Source organism: Microcaecilia unicolor, chromosome 13, assembly GCF_901765095.1.
Source record: "Microcaecilia unicolor chromosome 13, aMicUni1.1, whole genome shotgun sequence".
NCBI classification, from domain to species: domain Eukaryota; kingdom Metazoa; phylum Chordata; class Amphibia; order Gymnophiona; family Siphonopidae; genus Microcaecilia; species Microcaecilia unicolor.
This window is the reverse complement of record NC_044043.1, coordinates 98,737,603-98,760,833: the sequence shown is the minus strand read 5'-3', so window position 1 is coordinate 98,760,833 and position 23,231 is coordinate 98,737,603. Positions and strand designations below refer to the sequence as shown.

The following is a 23,231-nucleotide window of genomic DNA, read 5'->3' as shown; positions in this document are numbered from 1 at the left end:
GTTTGGTGATTTAGAATCACTCTTGGCTTATGTGTTAGCTTCCCTGCTTTTTCCTTGTGGCTCCCCTGTCTTCCCTTTTAGTGCTAGGAGCTCTTCTGGTTGCTTGCCAGAGTAGTGCTTAGGAAGCACCGTGTTAGTTTTCTTTCTAGCTTGCTAGAGCAGTGCTTAGGTAGCTTGTTAGTTTTGTGTTTAGCTTGTTAGTGTAGAGCTCTGCTTGTAGCTTGGTGCTTAGCAGGGGCGTATCTGGAATCCGGCGGTAGGGGGGGCCACAGCCAGAGAGGGGGGGCACATTTTTGCCTCCCCCCCCCCCCGCCGCCGCCGCCTCTCTCCACCCCCTCCCCGCCGTCAACCCTCCCCCGCTGCTTACTTTTGCTGGCGCCGAGGTCCGACCCGCAATCTCCGTTTTTCATCTTCCTCCGTGGCCATGCTTCCGGGAAGTAACGCTGCAGTGCTGATTCGTTGAATCCAGTTCGGCGTCTGACGTCAGACGCCGAACTGGATTCAACGAATCAGCACTGCAGCATTACTTCCCGGAAGCATGGCCACGGAGGAAGATGAAAAACGGAGATTGCGGGTCGGACCTCGGCGCCAGCAAAAGTAAGCAGCGGGGGAGGGTTGACGGCGGGGAGGGGGGCCAGGGCGAAATCTGCGGGGGCCCAGGCCCCTGTGGCCCCACGCAGATACGCCCCTGGTGCTTAGTAGCACCTGTGTTAGCTTTGTGTTTAGTTCCCTGCTCTGTTAGTTTAGGGCTTAGGAAGTCCCTTTCTTGAGCAGGGCTTAGGAGCTCCTGTTTAGTATAGGGCTTAGGAAGTCCTTTTGTCAGTTTACTGTTAGGAACACTCCTGCTGGTTTAGGGCTTGGGAGCACGTAGATCAGTTTAGGTTTAGGAGCACTTCTGTTTCCAGTCCTGGTCCCTGTGTCATCCGGTATCCAGTAAGTCCTGCCGGCTACTCGAACCCAGGAGCTCAACTCCTGGGGGGCTTAGTAGCTAAGTGCAGGTGAAGCTGTGTGGACCAGTCCGGTGTGCTCCAGTCCGGTGCTCCAGTCCTGTGTCCTCCAGTCCGGGGGATTCCAGTCCAGTGTTCCAGTCTGGGGGGTTCCAGTCCTGTGTCCTCCAGTCCGGGGAATTCCAGTCCAGTGTTCCAGTCCGTGTGTTCCGGCTCGCTGGGCAGTGCCTGCAGTCCCTGCCGGTGTGCTTGCCCAGTGTTGGTTGGTGGGTTTTGCCTGCTGCTGTCGCTCCTCGTCAGCAGCCCAAGGGCTCACGTTTGCTCCAGAGCCCAGCCCCGCGGGCTCTGAACCTGAGAACCTGACAATTTGTTCTTTGCAGCCTGCGTATAGTGAGTTGCAGTAGTCCAGATGACTGAGTACGAGTGATTGCACTAGGCTGCGGAAGACAGATCTCGGAAAGAATGGTCTTATTCTTTTCAGTTTCCACATGGAGTAGAACATCTTTTTGGTTGTGTTGTTCGCATGAGTCTCAAGTGTGAGATGGCGGTCTATAGTGACTCCAAGGATTTTCAAAGTTTCTGAGATTGGTAGATTTAGTTTGGGTGTGTTAATAGCAGTAAATTTATTCGTGTTGTATTGGGAGGTAAGTATGAGGCATTGAGTTTTATCTGCGTTCAGTTTCAATCGGAATGCATCTGCCCAGGTGTTCATGATGTGTAGACTTTGGTTGATCTCGTTGGAGATTTCATTAATGTCTTGTTTGAAAGTAATATATATCGTTACATCGTCGGCAAATATGTATGGGTTTAGGTTATGGTTTGATAGAAGTTTTGCCAGGGGGACCATCATAAGGTTGAAAATAGTTGGTGAGAGAGGGGATCCCTGCGGTACTCCACACTCAGGTGTCCATGCATCAGACGTAGTTGAATTTGATGTGACCTGATATGAGCGTAAAGTTAAGAACCCCTTGAACCAGTTTAGGACATTGCCTCCGATGCCAAAATATTCAAGTATGTGTAGTAGGATTCCATGGTCGACCATGTCAAAGGCACTTGACATGTCAAATTCTAAGAGGAGTATATTGGTGCCGGTTGCAATCATTTGTTTGAATTTAGTCATTAGGGTAATTAATACTGTTTCTGTGCTGTGATTTGATCGGAATCCTGATTGGGCATCGTGCAGTATTGAGAACTTGTTGAGATAGTTTGTGAGTTGTTTGGTTACCATCCCTTCGGTTATTTTGGTTATTAGTGGTATAGATGCTACTGGTCTGTAGTTAGTTATTTCACTTGCGTTTTTCTTTGTGTCTTTGGGTATTGGGGTGAGTAAAATGTTTCCTTTTTCCTTTGGGAAAAGTCCGTTTTGTAGCATGAAGTTCACGTGGTTCGTTAGCTCTATTATGAATTGTTGAGGAGCTGATTTCATGGATCTTCCATTTCAGATCCAGCTGTTGCCATGTTACTATTTTTTCGCAAAGCTTTAAAAGTGTATTTGTTTTTCGGACATAATTTGGGCTAATGTAATTTTTTTAAGCAATTTTACAAAATAATTCCAAGAATGAATCTTGATACAGAAAAGATGAGTAATATTGAAACAAACTTGTAGTTACAAAAATAAAATAAGAAAAATGTTATATTAGCCTATCTTTAGTCCACAATTTAGCAGGGGAACAAGGCACAATACCTTAAAAAAAGAGAGATCACTAATCAAAATTAGAGACAAGAAATGAGTAACTCAGAATTAAGATTAAATTAGATTATGGAGTAGATGAAATTACTACTCTTGGCTGCGAAAGTGGGGTTACAACAGTCTTGGATTCCAAAAATGAACTTAAATGTGTAGGATTGTAGTATTCAACATTTTTTATTGATGATAAACATATATTGTCACAACAATAGTCCGGAGTGCACACAGTGTCACCCCCAAGACTTCCATTCGTATAATAACATAACAGCATTCATCATCAACTTTTTTGTTAAACATTTCCCCCCTTATCCCCTCCCCGCCTTCCCTTGTATCTCCCAACCGAATCTTGTTTTCTTATAGATTCGTTGGATTCCCTCCTATTCCTTTTCTCAAGGGTAAAACTAGTGTTTATAAAGTCCCCCCTCCCTACCTCTTCGTCCATCCCAGCCCCTTCCCTTTACTTTACACAGAGTCTGACATCTTTCTTATTCATCCCACTTATATCAAAAAGGAACAGATTTAAGCGACACAACCTAAGGCCGTTATGTCTCTCAAACTAGTGTGCGTGCATCCAATTATGCCCCCTTATCACTTAATGGATGTGGCTGTCTCTCAGTCACACATGTCTTTCAAAATCCCTCGTTATCAATCTAGTGACTTGTTTAATTGGTGAAATATTTGTCTTCCACCTCCTTAAGTAGGGTGTCATATTAATCACCTAGTCATACTGTTCCTCCCCACAATCATGTGTATAGCCTAATATAATAGCAATTTCAAAAATTTAATAAATAACTTCTCCCTCGGGGTGTTAGGGTCTCCCACAATGGTTCCCACTGCGCCCTGAACCTTTGGCCCGGCAGACTATCCATCTCTCGTATTCCACACCGGTCAACTCGCATTTGTTTAAGCATTTGACCCCGCCACACCTGCAGTGGAGGCTCCTCCATCCCCCTCCAGAACTGCAAAATTGTGTTAATGCAATAGTACATTCCAATGCATAAGAACGCCCTGAGCCCCTCCGGAGGTATTGCTGTGTATCTAAAGTTATTGAATAATATTTGTGGATCTTTAATGAATGTGCAGTTCCAAATCCGATCTATCTCTTGCCCTACCCGTTGCCAGAATCTTTGAACATGTTTGCAACCCCAGAACATATGTCCCAATGTGGCCATTTCACAATTACATTTCGGACAGTTCCCATTCTCTGCAAATCCAGCCTTAAATGCTCTACTTGGAGATATATGGGTTCTAAGGAGCCACTTGTATAGCCTCTCTCTCTGCGGAACTGACAGCCTTTGTCTGTATAAGGAGTTCAAGTACGTTTTACAGGTCTCAGGGGAAATTGTACAGTCTAAATCCCGTGACCACCCTCGTGCCAACCTCAAGTAATCTAGCTCAGCCGTTGAATCTTTAAGCTGCTGATGATGGAACCTCAGAGGAACAGCAAGCTGAGCTCTTAGGGTGAAATCTTCTGCTAAGACTTCCACCACATCCTCCGTTAAATCTTTCCAATCTAGAGAGGCCAAGTAATGTTTTAATTGATAATATGCAAAGTGGTTATTCCCCGAGATCTTATACTTTTGTTGGAGCTCAGGGTAGGAATATATTTTCCCTTCCTCTGTCACAATATGTGCTAGGTACACCATTCCCTGTTTTCCCCATTTGTGAAATATTCCACCCCCCTGCCCAGGTAAAAAGGCCGGATTATTACAGATCGACAACCAAGGTGATATCCGGGCCGAAAAGTGGCGTCTTCTACAAGTCCACCTCCAGGTCTCCCTGAGCGCTCGCAGCAACGGATGTATTCTAAAAGCATCCGAAGGCAAAGCAATCCCGGTATGCAGTAATGTACTGAAATGCATCCCAGGGATCCTGGAGGTCTCCACAGATGTTACTGAAAAATCCGAAGTCCCTCGGTACCAGTCGTTTATATGTCTCATCGAACAGGCAACCGTCAGGAACTTAATATTCAAAAGACCCATACCTCCCGCGTCCCGTGGTGTTGTAAGTTGTTCATATGTTAATCTAGGTTTTTTCCTTTGCCACAAGTACCCCTGTATTATTTTAATGAGTAATTTGTCATCTCTAGATTTTAGGAAAAGGGGTAGTTGCTGGAATACGTAGAGCCACCTGGGGGCTATCATCATATTAAAAAGCGCAACTCTTCCCCAAATTGTTAGCGGCAGTTCCTGCCACATGGTCAGTTTGCTTTTAGTCATTTCCATGAGGGGGTTTACATTGTCCTTATATAACGAGGCATAGTTATTAGAGATCAGCACCCCCAGATACTTTAGTTTAGGGCCTACCCACGTAACAGGAAAGTCTCCCTGCCATTTTACTTTAACCGTTTCGTCAAGGGCCATTGCTCCCGATTTATCATAGTTCAGGGAAAATCCTGATAAATTCCCATATTCCCGAATCACCTCCAGCGCAGTTTGTAATGAGCGCTGGGGATCAGTAAGTAACATAAGGATGTCATCCGCGTAAGCTAGGACCTTCACCTCTTGATCTCCCAAGTGCACTCCACCTATCTCATTATCCAAATTTAACATCCTGATCAGGGGTTCTAAAGTCAGATCAAATAACAATGGTGAGAGGGGACAGCCCTGACATGTTCCTCTTTCTACAGAGAACCTTGCCGTTGTCCCACCATTAATCACAACCTGTGCGTTCATATCATTGTAAAGGGCCTGTATTGCTCGCAGAATCCCATTGGGCAATTTCATCCACTCCAATAATTCAAACAGAAAGTCCCAACTGACCCTATCAAATGCCTTAGCGGCATCTAAGCTGACCACTAACCCAGGGATTTTCTGATATCTGCATTGGGCCATGGACAATAATGCTTTCCTCACATGCAATACTGACTGTCTCCCTGGTATGAACCCCACCTGTGCAGGTCCAATGATTCTGGGAAGGAATATTTTAAGACGCTCAGCCAGAATCTTTGCCAGCAACTTAATGTCTACATTAATTAATGATATAGGTCTGTATGACTCCGGCTCCTCTGCTGCTTTCCCAGGCTTTAATAATAAAGATATACTCGCGGTGTTCTCATGTAGAGGGAACTTCCCATCTGAGATAACCGCCTGATGGTATGCATATAGAGGCCCCAACAAGGAGAGTTGCAGAATTTTATAGAACTCTCCCGAATATCCATCTACCCCAGGTGCCGAATAGGACTTTAAGCCCTTAATCGCGGTTTGCAGCTCTTTCAGCTGTATCGGGGAGTCTAGCACAGCTATCTCTTCTTCTCCAAGTTGTGGCATTCCGGACCTCTGCAGAAACTCTCCTATTTCATGTCTCCCCCCTAATTCTTCTCTTTTATATAAGTGCATAAAGTGTTCTTGCAAGGTTTTTTGTATATCTTCTAACTTGTTAGTGATACATCCCTTATTATCCCGAATTACTGGTATCGTCCGATTGCCGCCCCTCCCCTTAACCATCCTTGCTAAGAGTCCCCCTGCCCTATTACCAAATCTGTTGAACTTATATTTCTGAAAGGTCTGATTTCTAAGTAAATTCTCATGTAATAGTGAGTTGATGGAGGCTTGTATTGCTAAGTATCTGTCTTTATTACCTTCTGTTGACTGCGCCAGATATCGGCGTCTTGCCCTCACCAGCTGTTGATTTAAGCTAATTAAACTACGCGCAGACCTCTTCCTTCTAGCCGCAACATATGCGATCAGATCTCCCCGCAAAACGGCCTTTCCTGTGCACCAAAACAGTTGGGGATTGGATTGGTGAGCTTTATTGAAATGAGCGTACTCCTCCCATCGGGCCTTTAGAAATTTTTGAAATGATTTATCATTAGCTAAATAACTCGGGAATCTCCAGCGCTTAGCTATCACCGATCTACTGGGATCATTTAATTCAACCCAGATGGGACTATGATCAGAAATTAATATCTCCTCCATTTTAGAATCGATGACCTGAGAGAACAGTGACTCGGACATGAATATATAGTCTATCCTTCCCCACGTACCGTGAGCTCTCGATCTATGCGAGTACTCCCTGGTTTCTGGGTGTAAGTTCCTCCAAACGTCTATCACAGAGAGAGAGTACCCGAATTCCTTCAATATTTTCCCTTCTTTGTGTCCTGCCTGCACATGTCCTCTTACCCCTGTACAATCTAACTTAGGGTCCATCAAGCAATTCATATCTCCCACTACAATCAGTTCTTTGCCCTGATATGGTGTCATTTGCTTCAACAGATTAGGGAAGAATGACCTCTCTGGTGGTGTAGGGGCATATACATTTAATATATATAATTCCCTCCCCTGTAACCATAATTTGACCAAGAGATATCGTCCTGCAGGGTCCTGTAGTTCTTTTTTAACTGAATAGGCTAAGCGTTTATGGAAACATATCGCTACCCCACCTTTTCTCCCTTCCCCTGAGGCATAGAGCACCTGCCCAACCCAGCTTTGCTGGAGTTTGTCATGTTCCAAATCGGACAGCTTTGTTTCCTGCATACACACAACATCAGCATTTAAATGTTTTAAGTGTTTTAGAATATTTTTCCTCTTACATGGGGATGTGATGCCCCCCACATTCCATGATATTAACTTACAGTGTGGTACAGATAGCAATAAAGCATCTTCTCTTGTTCCTTTTATATCTTTCGGCTACTGGGTCCCAGCCCTTCCCCAGCTGCCTCGCTAAGTAAATTATCATTTCAACTTCTGCGTCAGCCTTCATTAAATATAAAGTAAGTGGATTCCTTTTTGTGTCTCTATCACCTAATGTTTTCCTTACTAATAAACAGTCTCGTTCCTTCTCTATTTGTTCTCTATGGTGCCTCTGTGTATTATATCCCTTCTGTTGTCTCCCCTTATTCCCCCTCCCTCCCCCTAGCCCTCCCGCCATGTGTTGACCCTTATTGACTTCTATTGCCATCATGAAGCCCCTAACGTGACCATACCCCCCCGTGATTTATTCCAGTTCTCCCCTTTTTCTTACATTTATTCTGTTGTGTACAGTAAGGTTGGTGTCTGGATCATACTGAAATCTTATGCAGCAAGGAGTCAATCTAACATGCTAACCCACAATGTTTCCAACAGAGCAACTTTAACCAGAATAACAACATTAATAGGTGTATCCCCAAATCACTCCGAGAATCCAGGCCCCACTGGTTTCCATCAAACTATATGATACCAAGTGCTTCAAACATGAGCCTGCAAATCTCAACCATTACCAATACATTTATATATTACCAGTCCTTGAACCCCGAACGCAGAGGTTCATTGCTATGGCTCTTGTTCCTCATGTCCTTCCTTGTTCTCAGGGTTCTGGTTCTTTTAATTCAACATCTACAAACTGTTGCGCATCTTGAACCTGTTGAAAAGAATGCCACTGATTCTTATGCTGTATCTTCAGAGTGGCAGGATAGATTAGCATAAATCTCTTATTTTTGTTAGCCAATGCAGCGCATATCGGATGAAATCGTCTCCTTCGCTCTTGGACTCCTGCCGAGTAGTCTTGAAAAATTCGTATCTGGGACCCTTCATATGTAAGGGAATCTCGTCTCATTCTGAAGCCCCGGATAATCTCTTCTTTGTGCAAATAGTTGTGCACTTTAATAATGACAATTCTGGGCCTCTGCATACCTTGCTGCCAGCGTCCCAGTCTGTGTGCCCTCTCTATGCATAGGTCTCCGTAGCTGTCAGATAAAGCGAGTTCTTTTTTCAGCCACGTTTCAAGAAGGGGCCCCAGAGACTTCTCCGCAACTTTCTCTGGTAGTCCAACAAGTCTTAAATTACACCGTCGTGCCCGATTTTCCATATCTTCTAACTTCTCTTGTTGCAGCTTTAACTGCTCTTGCAAGCGCGCTATTTCTCGTAAATGCTGTGATCCTGAGTCCTCTACTGTGGAGATCCGATTTTCGACCTCGTCCACTCTCTTCTCTGTGTCTGCCATTGAAGATTCCATATTTTTCATCTGCCCGGCCAATAAATCAAATCTGGGGCTGAGGGCCGCGCTCACCGCGGCAGTAATCTGGGCGAGTTGCTTTTCAGTGAATTCTCCTGCCCCAGATTGTTTCTGGTCCGCCATTTTTTGACCGGGTTTAGGTGGAGATGCTTTTTCTTTTTCAAACTTTGTTCCTCTTCGTGTAGTTCCCAGGGACAGAGGCTTCAAGTATTGCTCCATGCAAAAACTGGGGACGCCCTCCGTCACCTCTTGCCCCGTCTGTGAGTGCAATTATAAATGTTACTCAAAGTATCTGGAGAGTCTCAGCCCACGAAAATCTTGGGTATAATCCGTGTTTATATATGGCTTTCTTGATATCTACTCTTGTACCTATAAGCCAAGCCTCAGCAAACCTCGTGCGTCAGAAAAGGGGGACTTCTCGTCCGTCTAGGTGCCGGTTACCCACCCTTTTCTTTCACATGCTAATATTCGGAGAAACCACGCTCTTTAAAGTACCAGCCGCTATTGCAGTCTTTTAACTTGAAAAATCAAAGCCTTAATGTGGTTTAAACATTAGCTGTCCAGTAAGCATTTATGTATTACCACTTCAGATGTCCGTTCTTGCCGGCTCTGGGTGAATTATACCGCTCGTTTGATTTGATTTCCTTCTATACAATTGTATACCCTGGGCTCATTTCTTCCTCATTCTGCTCCGACCTCGTCCGTTTAGTTGCTCTCCCCGATCAGCCCGTTGCCGCCGAGCGGCTTGCAATTTCCGCCTAGGCCGCCATTTTGTGCTATGTGAGGCGCTGATGATTTAAATTTTTCGTTCTTCGTTGCTCCCATCGATTTCGCGGCACTACCTCACATGCGATAATTATCTCCTTGCCTTCCGCCGAACTTTGATGTTTCAATGGAGCGGATCTGGACCGTCAAATTCGGGGCCTCATATTGTGGCGCGACGGAGCTCACGGCAGCGCAGCCATTTTGCTACCCGGCTCCACCGGAAGTCCCTGTGTAGGATTGTAAAAAAACATATTTCACTGAATTCAATTTCAATAAATATTTACAAGAAAAATTCAGCCAAAAGAGACTGCCCAGTTGGAAAATTTGTGCTCGAAGTTTAAGGAAAAGTTGGCACCTCTTTTGGGTTACTCTTGATACATTCGGAAATACTCTAATCTTACAATTCATACAGAGCTCATCTCTATGATATTGTTTCAATATCCAGTCTGTCAGGTTGTAGTACAAAAGTCAAAATTAATGTTGCAGTTTTAAACCCAAAATATCATCTTCAAGTGTCTGCGTAAGGTTTAAACTCTCAAAAGATACTCAGCTGCATCAACAACAGGCTGATCAGTTGTCTTCTTAATATAAGGCAATAAGAAATACATTTTGGAAACCGGAGGGTAAGCTTGCTCCGGAATCTTCAATATTTCAGACAAGTACTTTTTAAAGGTTATGAGAGGAGCAATTGAAGGCTGTCTATGAAAATTTATTACCCGCAATGTTTTAGACCTCTGTTGGTTTTCTAAATTTTCAATCTTGTTCTGCAGCAACAAATTTGCTTTAATCATATTAGCTTGAATTTGTTCAAGAGATTGGATATAACTGACATTAGTCTCAATCTTTTTGTCCATTGTTGAAACTTCATTTTCCACTATAGAAACTTTTTTTTGAGGGAATTTGAATTTGCTGAAATACAATAATTTTTAGGAAAAATATGTTTCCAGACACAAAAGGGCTTCCCAAATAGTATTCAAAGTAACAGTTATTGGCCTAGTAGGTAGAAATGACTTACTCAATGAAATGGATTCAGTCAAGGAATCACCAGAAAGCTGTATCTCCTTTACCGTGACAGTCTCACCAGAAACGCCAACTCCATTCTATGCCGCATCCATCTGCACGGTAGTAACAAGGTGGTCTGTCACTAGAGCCTGACCCCGCACCAGGAAGCACTACCACCTCTTCAGGACATAGAGTTTCCTGCATAGGTCTCTGCTCGACCACTGGCATGAGCGACGGCATCCGAACCTCAGGACAAAGATGTTCCAGCTTCAAGCTGGGGGGACGACTCACCTCCCACCGCTCCCTCCTGAAGCAAAGGTTCAAGTCCTACTAATATTCCTAGAAAGCAGAGAGATTCATAGGTCCCACCATCGATATAGCAGGCGTAGCGGGACAAACGCGTTGCCTACCCCCCCTTTTAGGCATAAGGAAGAAGAGAGTAAAGGTAGGATCGGAGTGACTTCACTGCACTCCCTTCAAGCCGCCATCTTGTTCCCTGTCCCTGGCTAATGTAATTTCATTGTTAAAACTAAGTACTATAATTTCTTCTCTCGTTTGAAGAGGTTATTTTGGTGTTATCTGTTAAGTGCATTTGAACTAAGCAGAATATAAGCCTGTATGTAGTGTAGTATAGTATAGGAGGATCTATGAAAATGGCAACAGATCAAGTTTCAAGTTTATTTGGGTAAAGTGGTGTGGTGCCTTGTTAGTCCATTTTTAAAGGTAATAGACGGAAATAAAATCACAACACAGAAAATAAGATGATACCGTTTTTATTGGACTAACAACACATTTTTTGATCAGCTTTCGAATGTAACACTTCTTCAGATTGGAAATAAGCAAATCTTGACAAATATTAGAATATATAAGTGAAACACAAAAGCATTCCAATGACAGTCTCACAGGAAGAGGGTGGGGTAGGTAAGGTGACAAACAGGGAAAGCTGGGTGGGTGAGTGACAGGGAGAGATGGATGGCTGATGAAAATGACAAAGCAGTAGAATTTTATGGTTTACAGTGGGATAGAAAGCTCAGATCTCTGGTGGGTGTCAAAATATTTTGTCATTTTGACTTCAAAGGTCTTAAGTTCCTGAATTGTCTTAAAATTTCCTTTTAGTATTCTTAACATCATTCATGCAGCGTTCTGGTTTTGTAAAATGCTGTCCCAGAGGTGGCATCCTGGTTGGCATTGTAATGTTTAATATTGTGTCTGTGTAAATTGAGCCTTGTCTTTAGCATCTGGCTTGTTTCTCCAATATTGCACCCTTCTTCACACTTTTTACATTGAATGATATATACCACATTTGAGGATGAGCATATGTCTCATATGTCTCATACTCCGCCAGAACCGATATACTCATATCACCCCTCTCCTCAGGTCACTTCACTGGCTTCCGATCAGATACCACATTCAATTCAAGCTTCTCCTTCTTACCTACAAATGCACTCAGTCTGCTGCCCCTCACTATCTTTCTACCCTCATCTCCCCTTACGTTCCCGCCCGTAACCTCCGTTCACAGGATAAATCCCTCCTCTCAGTACCCTTCTCCACCACCGCCAACTCCAGGCTCCGCTCATTCTGCCTCGCCTCACCCTATGCTTGGAACAACCTTCCTGAGCCCTTACGCCAAGCCCCCTCCCTGCCCGTCTTCAAGTCTTTGCTTAAAGCCCACCTCTTCAATGCTGCGTTCGGCACCTAACCCTTACCGTTCAGTGAAACCAGACTGCCACAATTTGACTGCCCCTATCGGACCAACCGTTCACTTGTCTAATAGATTGTAAGCTCTAGGGACTGTCTCTCTTTGTTAAATTGTACAGCGCTGCATAACCCTAGTAGCACTCTAGAAATGTTAAGTAGTAGTAGTAAAGGATTCCCTTATGCTGAACGTTTTTCTCATGTGAGTGATTGTGAGTTCCTGTGAGATGTGCTGGCACAGTTTGCAGCTAGGTATATTGCAGGGAAATGTGCCATTGTCTTCTTTTTGAGCTTGTATTAGGAGTTTGCTTTTTTTTCAGAGGGGTTTGATAAGAGGTTTGGTAAGAAATAAACCTCTTGTGAATCTCACTATCAAGGGATAACGGAAACTAGTTTATCATCAACTAGAAAGTGAAAAGCCCTAATGGCACTCAAGTGTACTCTGAGGCCAGAATCCAAATGATGGAGGATGTACTCCATGATAGGAAGAGGGCACTTAAGGAACATAAGTCCATGTCATCAGGAACGAAGCTGTAAGGGTCTGGATGGAGGCAGGGCCCCTCGTTCTGTGTTATTAGGGTTGGAAAACGATCTAATCTCAACGGTTCCTTGGGCAATAAGTCTAGAAGGCGTATTTTGAGAAGAGTTTTCCCTATGGTACTGGGGGAAAGGCATGCAGAAGGTCCATTCCTCAGTGGAGCAACAGGCATCTGGAAGTATAGATTCTGGAACAAAAGCATGGAAGCCTGTTGTTCTGAGGAGAATCAAAGAGGTCTATCGCTGAGGACCTCACTGCTGGAATATTCATAGAGCTACAGACATGCTGGAAGAACCATTCATGACGCTGATGGATTCAGCTCAATTTGTCTGCTACAGAATTCTGTTTTCCAGCTAGGTAAACAGCTCTTAGAGATGCTTCGAGAAGCTGGCCCATATCTGGATTGCTTGTTGTCAGAGGTGGTAAGTACCCGTCCTTCCTTGTTCAGGTAATACATCGCAATTTGGTTGCCTGTGCAAACGAGTATTATCTGTTCGACAATGTGGTTTTGAAAAGCTTTGAGGGCATTCCAGACCGCTTGCAATTCCAGGTGATTGATATGATGTCGTTTCTCCTGTGGGACTAAGAACCTTGAGTGTGGAGACTATTAAGGTAAGATCCCAAACACCATGGTGAGGACTCTGATGTTGAAGGGGCTCAAACGGAAGACCCTGGATGAGATTTTGGGACACCATCCACTGCTGTAGAGAGTGGCACAGCCGAGGGTAACTCGAATACGGGGAGAGAGCAATCCTGTAGCCTGGGTCCACTTAGAAATTCAGAAGTGGAGTTGGGCCAATGGTATTACATGGTAGAGGGAGGAAGGCTTCGCCCTAGTAGTGTCCAGGAGAGCCCCGATGAACTGTAATGTCTGAATAGGTTGAAAATGTGATTTGGGGTAACTGATTACAAACCTGAGGGGTTCTAGAAGCTGTATGGTGAACTGAATTGAGCTCTGTGCCAAATCACAGAAGGATGCCTTGATTAACCAGTTGTCAAGGTAGGAGAAGATGTGTATGCCCCCACTTGTGGAGTATTGCAGCTACTACTATCAGGTATTTATTTATTTATGGCATTCATATCCCACAATATTCCCACCCAGAGGCAGGCTCAATGTGGCGTACAGTAGTCTATTAAGCAAACATTAATTCAAAATACAGTATTCAGAGTCGTGAAAGGGAAAGAGAAATAACAGAGGAGGGAAAGGGAGAGAGGAGAAGGTGACAGTTTGTCACTAGGATAGTCGTGGTTTAGAAGGATGTGGCGCCAGGTGGGCACACGGCGTATGCTCTACCAAAAAGGAAGGTCTTGAGTCGCTTCTTGAAGGTTGGGTGATCAGGAGTGAATTTGACCACCCGTTCCACAATTGAGTGCTGAGATAAGAGAAAGAAGAAGCATAGACGGTCTTATATTTAAGGCCACTAAACGCTGGGTAGTGGAGATTGAGGTACAAACGAGCCGAGTTGTAGGAGTTCCTGGGCGGCAAGTTAATAAGAGTGTCCATATAAGCAGGGGCTTCTCCATTGATGATACTGAGGCATATTTTCAAAGCACTTAGCCTTCCAAAGTTCCATAGGTTTCTATGGAACTTTGGAAGGCTAAGTGCTTTGAAAATGAGCCCCTTTGTGTACCAATACGCAGATCTTGAAAGCAATGCGGTCCTTCACAGGAAGCCAGTGTAACCTCTCTTGCAGTGGTCTCGAACTTTCAAATCTCGATTTATCAAAGATGAGTTGGGCTGTGGTGTTCTGAGCAGTTTGCAATGTTTTTAGGAGCTTACTTGTGCAACCCCCGTAGATACTGTTGCAGTAATCGAGACGGCTTATAACTAGAGACTGGACTAGATTGCGGAATACTTCTCTAGGGAAAAAAGGCTGGATACGCTTAAGCTTCCAGAGAGAGAAGAACATGACGTATGTCATGAAGACTCTGTACTGACAACAAAGAGTCCCTGTATGCAGGGAGAATAGGTAGGTGCGTGTATACCTCCTTCAGATCTAGACAGCAAAGCAAGTCGTCGAGTTGTAGCATGGGAAGAAATGATCCCAGGGAAACCATGCAAAATTCTTCTTCGAGTAGACATTTGTTCAAATCTTGCAGGTCAAGAATTGGCTGTACTGCCCCCCCCCCCCCCCCCGTCTTTTTTGGGCAGAGCTCCTCTCAAAGTAGTGTCACCTGGAGGGAGTTGAAATGAGACTCTTAGTGGATGGTCAGGTCGTCTCCACACCTCCCCCCCCCAATGCAGAACGTAACCACGCTGTATGGTACATAGCACCAACAGTCAGAGGTTACGAGAGGCCACCTCTGTTGAAAAAGGATGAGTCTTCCTCCTACTGGCAAGTCGCTTGGCACAGTGGGAGCGCTCTCTAGGAAGAAGTCAAAAACTAGGCTGCTGTTTAGACTGAGGTGGAGTCTGAGATTTTTGTCCCCGCTGCTGCCTCGGACGTGAGCGCTGGGGCATATTCCTCTGAGGTGGAGTGGGAGTGTAATGATGCTTAGATGTACAGTAATTGGAGCATTGAAATCTTCCTGCAAATCTTCTAGAAAAAGTAGCAGAAAAGTCTGTGGCCCAGAGTTTTAATAGCATCTCTAAACTTTTAAATTAGGACAGCCACTTCCTCGACTTTGTCACCAAACAAGTTATCTCCGCAACAAGGGACATCTGCTAGATGCTCTTGGACAGCAGATGTGAGGTCGGAGACCCTGAGCCAGGAAAGTCACTACATTACTACTCCTAAGGCGGAAATGCCTAAGAGACATCAAATGCATCAAAGGCTTACCTTGCCAGATATTTTCGACAATCTAGATGTTTCCTGAGAACCTTGAGGAACTCATCAGCCTTCTCAGGGGGAAGGAAGTCTGCAAAGGAGAGAGTACTCTGTGTTAGAGACTTTAAGTAAAATGTGGAATAAAGTTGATAATCTAATATGCGATTGGTTAGCATTGAGGCCTGAAATGTTCTTCTGCCAAATGAGTCTAATGTTCTAGCTTCTTTGCCTGGAGGAGCAGAAACAAAAGATCTCGCACTGCAAGTATGTTTTAAAGCAGAATCCACAACTAACGAATGGTGAGGAAACTGTGATTTTTCAAACCTTGTGCATTTCTGTATCTTGCTCATTGTATCAATTTTCTTTGGAGCAACTTTAACTGTCAGTGGAGTCTCACAGCTTTTGATCAGACTATTCTTCATAATTGTATGAAGTGGGACAATGATTCCTTCTCTAGGGGTGGGGCAGTCAATCTAGAACCTCAAAGACCTCTGAATGAGGTTCGTCCTCTATCTCCCGTTTGAAAGGTATGGCTTGGGCCATCTCACGGACAAGCCAGGGAAGGATATACTTTCTAGAGAAGACTTATGTATCTTAGGTGGCAGAGAAGGATCAGATGGAATGCTCCTCAGCTGAGAGGTCCTATGAGTCCTGCTTTATCTCCCAAGAGAGGTGCAAGTCTGACTCTTCAAAATACTGGTCTTGGGAAGTATGTGGAAGAGTGTCAACTAAAGCGTTGGCTCTGAGTATTCGAGGCTGGAGAAAGTTCATCTGTCGATATCGTCACATGCGTTGGTTGGGTTCCCAGTGCCCCTGTTGGTCGACACCAAGCCTGTGTACGGGACTCTCCGATAAATCTACAAGGTAGGCTGAGGCTGGCGCAAGCACCCTGCAAGTCTGAATGGACTGCGAATGCAGCAGCCCTGAGAGCTACTCTTTGAGCATAACCCAGATTTCCTCCTATAGAGTAGGCGTCAGTACTGGTTGAGAAAGCAGTGTGGACACAGCCTGGCATAGGAGATCTCTAAGACCTCAATGAGTAATTAGTTGGAGAGGAGAGCAGTCACTGCGGCATGGACGCTTCCCATGCATTGAGGACATCGATGCGGGGGAGGTGTGCTTGGAGGGAGAACGATGCATGCAGCACCAACAAGGAGGAGAGTCCTTACGCGATCACGATAATGAGTCTCGGACTTTCTCAATGCTGCGTCAGTGTACCTGATGTCGATGCAGGTTCTACATTGGGTGCTGAATCTCTTGCCATGCTCAATGTTGATGTCGATGCAGAACCAAAAAGTTTTTCATACTGGACTCTGCAAGCTTTAAGTGTCCTTGCTTGCATGCGAAGGCAGCAGTCACACTGTATTTCCCGGTGCTCCAGACCCAAGCACTGAACACATCAGTTATGGTGGTGCCTGAAATAGTCCTATTGCATCGAGTACACTTCTTCTCTGACTTGGAGGGAAAAAACAGCCGATGCAAGGTCAAGTGGCTCAACTGTCCAAAAAACTGGAGTAGTTCCATACTCAAAACTGTCCAATGCTTCTTGGGAAAAAGAAGAACTCAAAGATCAGAAAAACCGAAAAGAAAAAAATGAAAAATAATTTGAAAAGAAAATCAATAAACTGAACAAAAAAATAAAAAAAAGAATTGTGAAAAAGGGAAGGACCAAAAGGCAAAGTTTAACTTGCTGAGGAAAGATTAGAAACCCAACTTCTCTGCTCTGTACAGAACATTAGATTGGTGGTCCCGCACATCGTCGGACAGGAAGGCACCCCCATGCAAGCAAGGTGGGAGCACTGCCTCAAAGTTTTAAAGTGACAGTGCATTATGGCAGTGTCTGCATTGGGCTCTGTGGATAATGTCAACCACATGTGGAGGAGTAGTCTAATGGTTAGTGCAGTGAGTTGAGATTCTGGGGAACTCAGTTTGATTCCCACTGCAGCTCCTTGTGACTCTGGGCAAGTCACTTAACCCTCCATTACCCCAGGTACAAAAGATTGTGAGCCAGCCCTCTAGGAACAGAGGAAGTACCTGCATATGTGTACAACGCTGCGTACATCTAGTAGCACAACAGAAATAATGAGTAGTAGTAGAATATCATGCCTGCTTGTCCTCAGAGAACTCCATTTAGGAGGCTCATAAGTAACCTGAGCTACCTGAAATTAGGACTCAAGATAGACAACTGGATTAGAAACAAGTTGACTGACAGAGGATGGTGGTAAATGGAATTTACTTGGAGGAACAAAAAGTGAGTAGTGGAATCCTTCGGTCCAAGGGCCCAATCTGTTCAATATCTATGTGAGCAACACTGCCTAATGTTTAGAAAGAGAACTTTATTGCAAATCTTTGTCTCATCTGCAAAAATACAGTAGACAACCTGAAGAGAGTGAACAATATGAGAAGTGATCTGTTTGGCAGTTTAAGATTTAATGCAAAAATGCAATGTGATCCATTTGGGGTGGAGGCAACACAAGAACACCAGAAAATTAAACAGTCCCACAGATGTCAGAATGAAGAAAAAAAGGGGTGGGAATGACCAATGTGATGAGTCGGGATAAAAGTTCAAACCTTTCATTCATGGATACACATCACCATTTGCTTGTAGACAGCACATTGAAGAAAAGCACCACACTGGACCTAAGGATGGACTCAACACAGTCTGTATTTCGACATGTGCCTAGGATCAAATGCTGAAATATGCTGAAAGGAAACCAGAAATGCTAGAGTCTTGTTATTGAAAATCCTCAGTGTGCATTCAATAATGGTCACAATAATACATAGAGAGAGGCATAACCAGCAGAAAGGAGATGATGCTTCTCCTGTACAGGTTGTTGGTGAAGTCTCACTTGGAGTACTGTATTCAGCTTTAAAGGTTGTATCTTGCTAAGGCTATGGAGAAAAAATAAAGATGAAGTGGTTCAGAGGAAAGCTACCAAAATGATGCTGTGGAGGTCTTGCAGCCCATCTGTATATTTCTCTCAACATTCTCCAGCCGCCTACAGGTACTGTTGAGGTCTGCAGCTCATTTGTATATTCCTCCCAATATTCTCTGGGGTGACTCAGATCCACTCCGATCCACTCCCAGGGCCTCTGCTCCAAGTGCTGCACAAAACATTCTATTTCTACAGGTTTTTATTTTCCTTCTATTTCCAAAGGTTCCATTACACTTTCTCCTCTTGATACTAACTTTTTCCATTCTCTTTCTCCATCTCAAACCACTGCATACCTTATTTTGCTCACCTTCTGTTTTCATCACCTCACCATTCCTTCTGTCTTCTCAGCTCTCAAGTTTCAACATTTTTTTCCTCTCATTAAACTATCTCCATTCTGAGTGCATCTTATCCTCGCCATGCCTCTCCTACTCTTCTCCGTACTCTCTTGCTCTCTCTTCTCTCTGTGGGGTATCAATCCCAATCCTGGTCCTCCAAATCACCCTCACCCTGCTCATGCAGGTCACATCATACTGCATCTAATCTTAGTTTTGTTCCTCTCCTTTCGCCTCTTTCTCCGCCTTTCTTATGTGTCCTGTGGAATGCCCACTCTGTCTTCAACAAGTTTGCCTACATAAACAACCACTTTATCTCTCATACTCTCCATCTGCATGCACTGACTGAGACTTTGCTTGGATCTGAAGACTCTGCTTCAGTTACTGCCCTGTATAATGTGGGTTACCTTTTCTCCCATACACCTCGCCCAGGTGGCTGCAGAGGTGGTGTTGGGCTGCTACTCTCACCTTCTTGTAGATCTCAACCTTCGAAGTCCACTCCATCCATCTATTCATTCTCCATCTATTCATTCTCCACCTCTCCAAAAAGCAGGTCATTGACTGACCCCTTCCTGATAAGTCCCTTTCTCACTGACTGCTGGCTTTCCTTATTTCTCAAACCTTCATCTCCTTCCCTCATTCTTGGGGATTTTAACATTCATGCTGATGACCCCTCTGACTCTTATGCCTCTCAGTTTCTAGCTTTAACAGCATCATTCCGTCTTCAGCTGTGCTCCACTACCTCTACTCACCAGAAGGCCCACTGCTTTGAACTTGTCTTCTCCAACTGCTCACTCTCCAGTTTCTTCACCTCGGTTCTTCCCCTCTCTGACCCTTATCAGATAACTTCCAAACTTAACCAACCTTCACCCCAGTCCCATCCAATTTCCAGCAATATATTTAGGAAATCTTCAGGCTATTGACCCTTGCACTTTCACCACCATTGTTTCATCCCTCTTCTCAAACACTATGTTATCTAAGTCTGTCAATAAGGCTGTCTCTTCTTATAATATTATTCATTCCTCTGCTCTGAATACTCTCGCTCCTTCCATTCCCTGTTCTGTAAGGCATACCAAACCCTAGCCTTGACTGACCTCTAGAATCTGCTACCTACATTCCTGTGCCCGATCTGCTGAACATCCTTGGCTAAAATCCTGTGCCCATGCGGACATTTCAAATTCTTGCTGACCCCCTTCCATTCTGCTCTTTCACTTGCCTAACAAGACTACTACATCCATTTGACAGTCTCCTAACTACAACCCTCGCTGTTTCTCTGCCACACTGAACTCTCTACTAAAAGTGCCATCACCTCCACCCTCCCCCCTTTCACTTTCTTCCCCAGACTATGGCTGATTACTTCAATGTCAATGTTCACAAGATTAACCTTGAGCTCTCAACCAAGTCTCCACCACCTCTCCTTCCCCCAGTCCATTCCATCAACCTTCCAACTCTTGCCACCTTTTCTTCCCTTTCTGAAATTACTGAAGAGGAAACTGCACATTTTCTTTCCTCCTCCAGACTACCTGTTCCTCCGACCCTATTCCCACCCATCTAATTCTGCAGTATCCCTTCTGTCATATCCTCAATCTTTCACTATCCAATGCAACTGTTCCCAATTCCTTCAAACATGCCGTAGATACACCACTTCTCAAAAAACCTTCATTGGACCCTACCTGCCATTCCAATTATCGCCCCATCTCCCTCCTCCCTTTTTTATCCAAGCTACTTGAACATGCTTGTTCATCACCATTTTCTAGACTTTCTTTCATCTTAAGTTGTTCTTGATCTTCTGCAATCCAGCTTTTGCCCTCTATGTTCAACTGAAACAGCGCTTGCTAATGCCTCCAATGACCTGTTCATAGCCAGATCCAAAGACCTCTATTCTATCCTCATCCTTCTCCAACTATCTCCTGCTCTTGACACTGTTGATCATCACCTACTCCTTGATACACTATCCTCAGTTGGATTTCAGGGTTGTATACTTTCAATGTTTCATCATCCTGTCTCCCATTGTACTTTTAGTGAATGCCCTGTTAGATCCTCCACCACTGCTATCCTACAAAAAAAAAAGTGAGGACGTTATAATGCTTTTGTATCGGTACATGGTGCGACCGCACCTCAAATATTGTGTTCAATTCTGATTGCTGCATCTCAAAAAAGATATTGTAGAATTAGGAAAGGTACAGAGAAGGGAGACAAAAATGATAAAGGGGATGGGACGACTACCCTATAAGGAAAGGCTAAAGCGTCTAGGGCTCTTCAGCTTGGAGAATAGATGGCTGAGGGGAGATATGATAGAGGTCTATAAAACAATGAGTGGAGTGGAACGCGTAGACGTGAACCATTTGTTTACTGTTTCCAAAAATACTTGGACTAGGGGGCATGAAATGAAGCTACAAAGTAGTAAATTTAATACAAATCCAAGTAAAGTTTTCTTCACTCAACGTGGAATTCATTGCCAGAAAACGTGGTAAAAGCAGTTAGCTTAGTGGGGTTTAAAAAAGGTTTGGATAGCTTCCTAAAAGAAAAGTCCATAAGACATTATTTAGATGGACTTGGAGAAAATCCACTGCTTATTTCTTGGTTAAGCAGCATAAAATGTATTGTACTGTTTTGGGATCTTGCCAGGTACTTGTAACCTGGATTGACCACTGTTGGAAACAGGATGCTGGGCTTGATGGACCTTTGGTCTGTCCCAGTATGGCAACACTTAGACGTTCAAATATTTGAAAGGTGTTAATCTGCAAACGAACCTTTTCTGGAGATGGGAAGGTGGTAGAACTAGAGGACATGAATTGAGGTTGAAGTGGGGCAGATTCATGAGTAATGTCGGGAAGTATTTTTTCACAGAGAGGGTGGTGGATATGTGGAATGCCCTCCTGCGGGAGGTGTTGGAGATGAAAACGGTAATGGAATTCAAATGTGCGTGGGATAAACACAAAGGAATCCTGTTTAGAAGGAATGGATCCACGGAATCTTAGCGAAGATTAGGTGGTGACGCTGGTAATTGGGAAGCGAAATTGGTGCTGGGCAGACTTCTATGGTCTATGCCCTGATCGAGACTGAATAGATATGGATGGGTTGCAGTGTAAATTTTAAGGGGTTTTGACATTAGCTTCAGAACTTAGTACAAGACCGGTGCTGGGCAGGCTTCTACGGTCTATGTCCTGACAATGGCAAGGACAAATCAAACTCAGGTATAAAGTATCACATACCTTGTAAAATGAGTTTATCTTGTTGGGTAGACTGGATGGACCGTACAGGTCTTTATCTGCCGTCATTTACTATGTTACTTATGTACTATCAGTCTATGTACACCAGGGCTTTGTCTTGTAATCTCATCTCTTCTTCATCTACACTTATTCCCTTGGTGCTCTGATCTCCTCCCATGGATTTCAGTATAATCTTTATGCTGCTGACTTCCAGATGTACCTCTCCACACCAGAAATTTCAGCAGGAATCCAGGCCCAAGTCTCAGCTTGCCTGTTTGACATTACTGCTTGGATGTCTCACTGCCACCTGAATCATGGCCAAGACTGAATTTCTTCTCTTTTCCCCTAAATCCACCTCTCCACTTCCCCTATTTACATCTGTGGATAACACTCATGCTCCGTGTCCCATCAGCTTATAACCTTGGGGTCTGACTCCTCTCTTTTTCTCTGCATAAATCCAATGGACTGCTAAAACCCTTAATTTTTTCCCTCTATATCACCAAAATTCGTCCCTTCCTTTCTAAGCACACTATCAAAACCCTTATCCACACTCTTATTTTATTTTTTATTTATTTTTGTTACATTTGTACCCCGCGCTTTCCCACTCATCATGGCAGGCTCAATGCGGCTTACATGGGGCAATGGAGGGTTAAGTGATTTGCCCAGAGTCACAAGGAGCTGCCTGTGCCTGAAGTGGGAATCGAACTCAGTTCCTCAGGACCAAAGTCCACCACCCTAACCACTAGGCCACACCTCACGCTTAGATTACTGCAACTTGCTTTTCACAGGTCTCCCACTAAACCATCTCTCTCTCCTTCAAAATTCTGCTGCATGACTTAGATTCCACCAGTGTCGCTACACTCACATTAGCCCTCTCCTCAAAACACCTCATTGGCTCCCTATCCATTTCCGAATACAGCTCAAACTCCTCTTATTGACTCAGAAGTGCATTCACTCTGCAGCTCATCTGTATGTCTCCATTCTTATTTTATTTATTGATTTGTACTTATATCCCACATCAAATATCAGTACAATGTGGCTGACAAAGATGGACACAACCCACTCGTAACGGATTCATCTGCTTGATGACAAGGAAGAGAGCTAATATGAGCATAGTGACACTGGCAGAATCTAAGTCATGCAGCAGAATTTTGAACAGATGGAAGGGGAGAGAGATGGCCTAGTGGGAGACCTGTGAGAAGCAAGTTGCAATAGTCTAAGCGAGAGGTGACAGTATGGATAAGTGTTTTGGTAGTGTGCTCAGAAAGAAATGGATGACTTTTAGTGATATTATAGAGAAAGAAAGGAAAAATTATGTCTTCCATGATAATTTTCTTTCCTTTAGTCATAGCAGATGAAGAAACTGGTGCGCTGTATCCTTCTACCACCAGGTGGAGATTGAGAACACTGGGCTACAG

At 44.2% G+C, this 23,231-nt stretch overlaps 1 protein-coding gene across 10 annotated transcripts in view; it reads right to left on the bottom strand.

The window, feature by feature from the left end:
- Positions 1 to 23,231, bottom strand: part of EIF4G3 (eukaryotic translation initiation factor 4 gamma 3) — a 419,008-nt gene that overhangs the window by 243,764 nt on the left and 152,013 nt on the right. The window contains exon 1 of one of the 10 annotated variants that reach the window (XM_030222071.1): positions 15,346 to 15,525. The exons of the other annotated variants lie outside the window; for them this stretch is intronic. The gene's annotated coding sequence lies outside the window, so the exon portion shown is untranslated. Of the gene's footprint in view, positions 1 to 15,345; positions 15,526 to 23,231 lie in introns of those variants that run through there. 10 annotated transcript variants of the gene reach the window in all.